Consider the following 6,484-nt stretch of genomic DNA (forward strand, 5'->3'; position numbering starts at 1 on the left):
GGGCGGCTAGGTAGGAGTTATTTTAGCCGGCCGACAATGGTATTTTGGGGTGTGGTGTAGGAGAGGGATTTTATGAAAGTGTAAGGGACTGAAATAAAAAAATTGAAAAGTTCATTTTGGTGCTTATATAAAATTCAGGATGAATCTGCAAATTTTAAATTTGTGTGAAGGGTAATTGGGTCTTTCAAGGTAAAAAACTACACTCTCAGCCACGAAGTTCGCGTGTGCAACACACGATAAGTTATTAGGGTTTTTTTTTTTTTTTTCTTTTTTATCTTTGACTACATTTCATAGGGGAGTCTCTGCTAAATTTTTTTAACAGGGGGGTTTTACGACAATTTGAGATTACTATTGCAAAAAAAACCCTTGGAATATAAGAGGGTTATCTGAATTAAGAAAAACTAGTACTTCACTCGTGCGTTGCACATACGTCAGTTTCAAAATAAGAAAAATAATAACATGTAAACGACAATCTCTTTATAACAACACCAATTCAAGTAAAATAAAATGGAAGGAAATAAAGAAAAGAAACATAAACTTTATCTTTTAATTCAGAGTTGTAACATAGTAAATTTAATTAAATATTATAAAGAAGAAAACGTGTGCGCAAGTGAAAATCACAAAACCTACATTTTGCAAGTAAAGAAGAGACATAAATAATACTAGTATTTTACATGTATGTTGCACATAAGTCAATTTTAAAATGAGAAAAAATAAAAATATGTAAACAACTATCTCTTTATAACAACACCAATTCAAGTAAAACGAAATGGAAGGAAATAAAAAAAAACATAAACTTTATCTCTTAATTCAAAATTGTAACATGTGAAATTCAATTAAATATTACAAGAAAAAAACACGAATCGCGCAAAATACGATATGAAGATTAAGTGAAATCATTTAAAACATATGGTATAACTCTATTTCATGGAATCCAATCTACCACATCATGTTAATATGCTGCAAAATAACTAACTTAACAACAAGCACGGTAGCAGAGAATAACTAACTCAACAACAAACACGGTAGTAGAGAAGTAACACAATAGATATTCAAATAACTTGCCAGTCTATCACTAACGGCGTTCAGTTAATGATGCACATTACTCAAACAACAATACAACTTATAAATATTGCAAAAGAGATAAGATATATACGCCACTACCAATATCGATACCAATATTGATACTAATATTGATATTAATATTCATAGTAATACTGATACTAAACTCACACTGATACTAATATTGATACTAATACAAATACTAATACTAATACTAATACTAATAATAATAGTAATACGAATACTAATACTAATACTAATACTAATACTGTTAATAATCGTAATCCTACACGTACTAATATTAATACTGATACTGATACTGATACTTATACTTATTACTGATACTGATACTGATACTGATACTAAAATTAATACTAATACTAATACTCATACTAATATTGATACTGATATTGATACTTATATTGATACTCATATTGTTACTCATATTGTTACTCATACTGATACTGATACAAATAATAATAATACTAATATTGATACTGATACTCATAGCGTACTAATACTGTTACTGATATTGATACTGATACTGATACTGATACTGATACTGATATTGATATTGATATTGATATTGATACTGATATTGATACCGATCCGATATCGATATCGATATTGATACTAATACTAATACTAATATTAATATTAATACTAATACTAATACTAATATTAATATTAATACTAATACTAATACTAATACTAATATGTCTCAAAAAAAATACTAATACTAATAGTAATACTAATGCTAATACTAACACTAATACTAATACTAATACTAATACTAATACTAATACTAATACTAATACTAATACTAATACTAATACTAATACTAATACTAATACTAATACTAATACTAATACTAATACTAATACTAATACTAATACTAATACTAATACTAATACTAATATTAATATTAATACTAATACTAATATTGTTACTATTACTAATACTAATATTAATACCAATATTAATATTAATACTATTTTTTTTTCGAGTATACGTATTTTATTTATATTAATACTATTACTAATACTAATATGTTAATATTGCTAATGTTTATGCTAATGTACTAATGTTAATACTAATTTTAATGTTAATGCTAATCTGGATATGTTAATCATTATGTTAAGGGCACTTTACAAATAAGCCCATCAATGGGTACTTTTTAATAAAGAGATCCAAACAATTCTCCACCGTATATCCATGAACATTGCAGTGAGTACAGTATGGACAACCCTTGCCTTTGTAGTTGAATTGAACATATGGCTGTTGGGAGTATGATTTCTTGGAAAGTTCAGCTTTAACCAAAAAAGTCATGTGATCTGAAGATGACATAGGCATGAGTGTTTTCTGCCTTTCTTCTTGAACCATGAGTGAGAAAACACGATTGATAGATGGTAACGGGTCGATTAATAAGATCTGACTACGAGCTTGATGAAAAGAGTCATTTAAGCCCATTATGAAATGCATAACATACTCCACGTTTGAGTAAGAATTGAGGTGTTGAAGACCACCACAAGTACAGGTATGACAAGGGTGAAAAGTAGAAATTTGATCCCAAATGATCTTGAATTTTGTATAATAGACGTTCACAGATTGTGTGCCTTGACTGAGATTAACCAATTCACGTTTGAGCTGAAACAAACGAGGGCCATTACTTTGTTGGAATCTGGACTTGAGATTGTCCCAGATTTCTTGAGCGGAACTTGAATAGATGACGCTAGCTTGGATTTCTTTGGATAACGAATTTAAAATCTAAGAGAACACCATGTTTTGATTGTGTGCCCAAGAATTCAGAAGAATTGGATCATCATCGGGAGGACGTGCGATTGTGCTATCCATAAACCCTAATTTGTTTTTCACCGTGGGAGAAATGGTGATGGCTATGCTCCAAGAGGCATAGTTATCTACAGTGAGCAATTGTGAAACCAAACTCAGACCGAGACCATCTGAAAGGATGCAAGAAATACGGACTCGAAGGATCTTCTACGAGAGCGCGGGTGGTGCGAGTTAGGGGTGAGATCGGCTCGGATCGGCTCGGTTTTAGCCTCAAACCGAACCTGGTACCGAAATGGTCGGTTCACAAAGAACCAAAAACCAAACCGGTCGGTTCATGTCGGTTCGGTTCTAGTCGGTTTTTCGGGTTTTTTTTTCGGTTTCGGTTTTTTTTCGGTTCCTAAATTTTCGGTTCGGTTTCTTAACGGTTCCGGTTTTCGGGTCGGTTTTCAACCCTTTTTTCTCTAAAATAAATCTAAATAAGCCCAAAATATGCTAAAAATAATTCAGCCCATTTTGAACCAACAAAGCCCAAAAGATTAAAAAAAAAAACCCAAAACTCAGGACAAAATCAGCCCATACACAAAAAAATCACATCACAGCATTAAAAAAAAAATTAAAAAAAGAAACAACAATCAACAGTTCAGTAGCACAACATCACAACAGAAGAAAAAAAAAACAGCATTTCATCATCCAAAAAATAAAGAAAAAACGCGCAGAAAGTAACCAAATCACCAAAAGATTCATTACACCAAGAATTGAGTTTAAAACATAAATCCAAAGACCAAAGTTGTAATATTACTTAAGATCGTTTAGGACTTAGGAGAGTTAACAAAAACAGCAAAAAACAAAGATATATTATCACCAAGACACCAACTCCCCCACGACTCCATCAAAGTTGAAAGATCTTCTGATTGTTTATACCAATCTGCAAAATACATAAATCTATATATATAATGTATGTATATTGTATTGTATAGAACAGAGAAATTATATTTAAATAAAAAAAGAACTTACCGTTGCAGACTTTGGAAGGAGAAGACTCTCAGACTCAAAGTATTTCTATGTGTGACGGCGGAAGACGGAAGTGAATCGATTGACAGAGGAGAAGCTAGGGTTTTATTTGGGAGTGGGAGATGTGCTAATTTCAGAGAGAAAAAGAAGCGGGCTGGGGCGGGTTATTGGGCTGGGGCAGTTGATTGGGCTCTAGGGCACTCCAAAATTCAGAGAAAAAAAATAATCAGGAATATATATTAGGCCCTATCAAAACGACGTCGTTTCGGGTCGGTTCGGTACATCAGCTCGGTTAACCACTTGAAAAACCGAGTGTGAACCGAAAATTTCGGTTCGGCGGAAATAAAAAACCGTATATGCGGTTCTTGCTTCGGGACGGCATATTTCGGGTCGGTTTTTCGGTTTTCGGCTCGGTTTTTCGGTTTTCGGATTTTTTTTCCTCACCCCTAGTGCGAGTGCCAATTGTCGCCATTAATGGGGATCAAAAGCTACTGATCGAAGCAGAGAGAAGAAATTGCGAGCGAAGAAATACAATTGAAAAAAAATTGCGAGCGAAGAAATGTGGAAACGAATTGTAATCGTTAATCTGATACCATGTTATAAATCATAAATTCCATAAAAGTAAAATTCTATTGATTATGAATCTACTGACTTACAGAGAGAAAGTATATTTGGGGAAGAAGACCCCTTCGTAATATAATAAAAAGTATCTAACATACATATTAGCTAACTAGTCTATTTATTACTTCAAAAAAAAAAACTAGTCTATTTATAAAAGGGGCAATTTGCTATAGGTCCTCCTCTAAGAGATTATATGTGTTAAAATCCATCTAATAAACTCTAATTTCCAGCAGATTTTATTATTTGTAATTTGTCAAAAATACCTCTATCAATATATGGTAAAATAAATCATCAAAATCACATCCCCTATTTTTCTCCCTATATTATACAGCAAATCTGAAAATTAGGACTGCAAATCTCTTGATATCGATTCTTCCCTGTTTTTTCAAAACCAAAATCTCCACAAATTTTGAAGCCTTCCATAGGTTTGGGTGTCTGAGCGTTTGCAATTTACAAGGTCGTTTGCAGTTTGCCTTCATTCCCTTTTCCTTCGTTCGATTTGTTGTTTCCCTTGCATTCGTGTCGTTTGCTGTTTAGAAATTGTTTGTTGTTCGATAACAACTCAGGTAGTAAAAAACGCACCACCGCTACGAACGCTGCGCCACTACCGCAACCGCCCGCTTTTGTCTCTGTAAAATGCAAATAGCAAACTAATAATTAAAACTTGCATTATCGAATTTAAAACAACAAACTACCTACGAATCCACCAAATACAAACAATAAATCGAACAAGTAAAAAAATCAGCATCATCTAATTACAAACAATAAAATGAAAATATGATATGCAATATGTAAATGCAAATAATAAAAATAAAAATACATAACAAAAATATCATATACATATCATAAAAATGCAAAAAATAACAATAAAATTATAAAAAATATTTTATCAATGCAAAAATTGCAATTTGCAGTTTGCAACAAAATATACTGTTATCGATTGCAATTTGCAGTTTGCAACAACAATTTGATTTTGCTGTTTCATTATTTTGTTTTTTGCTATTTATTGAACCAAAATCAATTAGAAATACAAACAAACATTATAAACTCACTACAGATAAATACAAAACGAGAAAAAAAAACTCACCTTGTGCAAGCAATGAGCGATTTATGTTTGTTGTCCGTTTTTAACTCTTTCACCGAAAAATCATCTAATAATGTAAAGCTTCAATATTTTTTTTCCTTCCCTACAACATAATCCAAAAGAATTCGAATTCCAAAGGAAAAAAAAAAATCGAACAGATGTAATCGAGAAAGGGTATAGAGAAAGAAAGAAGTTGATTGGAAAAAAAAATCGAAAAGTGTTGATCGAAAAGAAAAAAAAAATCAGAAGAAAAAAACCAGAGACACAAGATGGAGAGGAAGAGAAATATGAGAGATTATATAGGCAGAAAGATACGTAAGATTGAACAGAGAGAGAGAGTGTATGAGATTTGTTTTCTTATTAATTGAGGGTGTTTATGTCCATATACTAATTGTTTTATTTTATTTATATTATTTTTATGTGATAAAGGACCTATGCCTATATTCATCTAGCAACTTGGATCTCTACCTATATAAGTCCAGAATAAGGGGTGTCTAGCCAATTTTCCCTTTATAAAATCATTAATAAAAACGTACTTTTATATTTAGTCTAAAAAAAAAAACGTCTTTTATATAAAATAAACATAAACAAGTTTCTTCAATGTTGAATACATGATAGTTAATGTGTTTTGTTTTAATTTTATTTCAATCATGTGGATAGGATCGCACGGGTCAAGTCTAGGGATCGGATGGCAAAAAAACCCGAGCCGCTAGCTATCCGCGGGTATCCGCTCTGTTTAAAACTCGTTAGCGAAAGCATTAGGGTTTGGTACTGTTTTTGGTAAAAGATTAGAAAACCGTCATGGTTTTGATATGGTTCTGGTTTTACCTTTACAGTCATGGATACTTGACCAGTTAATATATATATATATGTGTGTGTGTGTGTGTGTGTTAATTCAAACATAATATGAATAAA

At 31.7% G+C, this 6,484-nt stretch overlaps 1 long non-coding RNA gene across 1 annotated transcript; it reads right to left on the minus strand.

The window, feature by feature from the left end:
* Nucleotides 1-3,573: 3,573 nt before the first annotated feature.
* Nucleotides 3,574-4,002, minus strand: LOC148772784 (uncharacterized). Its single transcript, XR_016032867.1, has 2 exons — nucleotides 3,868-4,002; nucleotides 3,574-3,778 (listed from the first exon to the last, which is right to left on the minus strand). It is a non-coding gene; the product is annotated as an uncharacterized LOC148772784 (long non-coding RNA).
* Between the last annotated feature and the right edge of the window lie 2,482 nt (nucleotides 4,003-6,484).

Source organism: Erythranthe guttata, chromosome 1 (assembly GCF_056151865.1).
Source record: "Erythranthe guttata isolate IM_541 chromosome 1, IM_541, whole genome shotgun sequence".
NCBI lineage: Eukaryota > Viridiplantae > Streptophyta > Magnoliopsida > Lamiales > Phrymaceae > Erythranthe > Erythranthe guttata.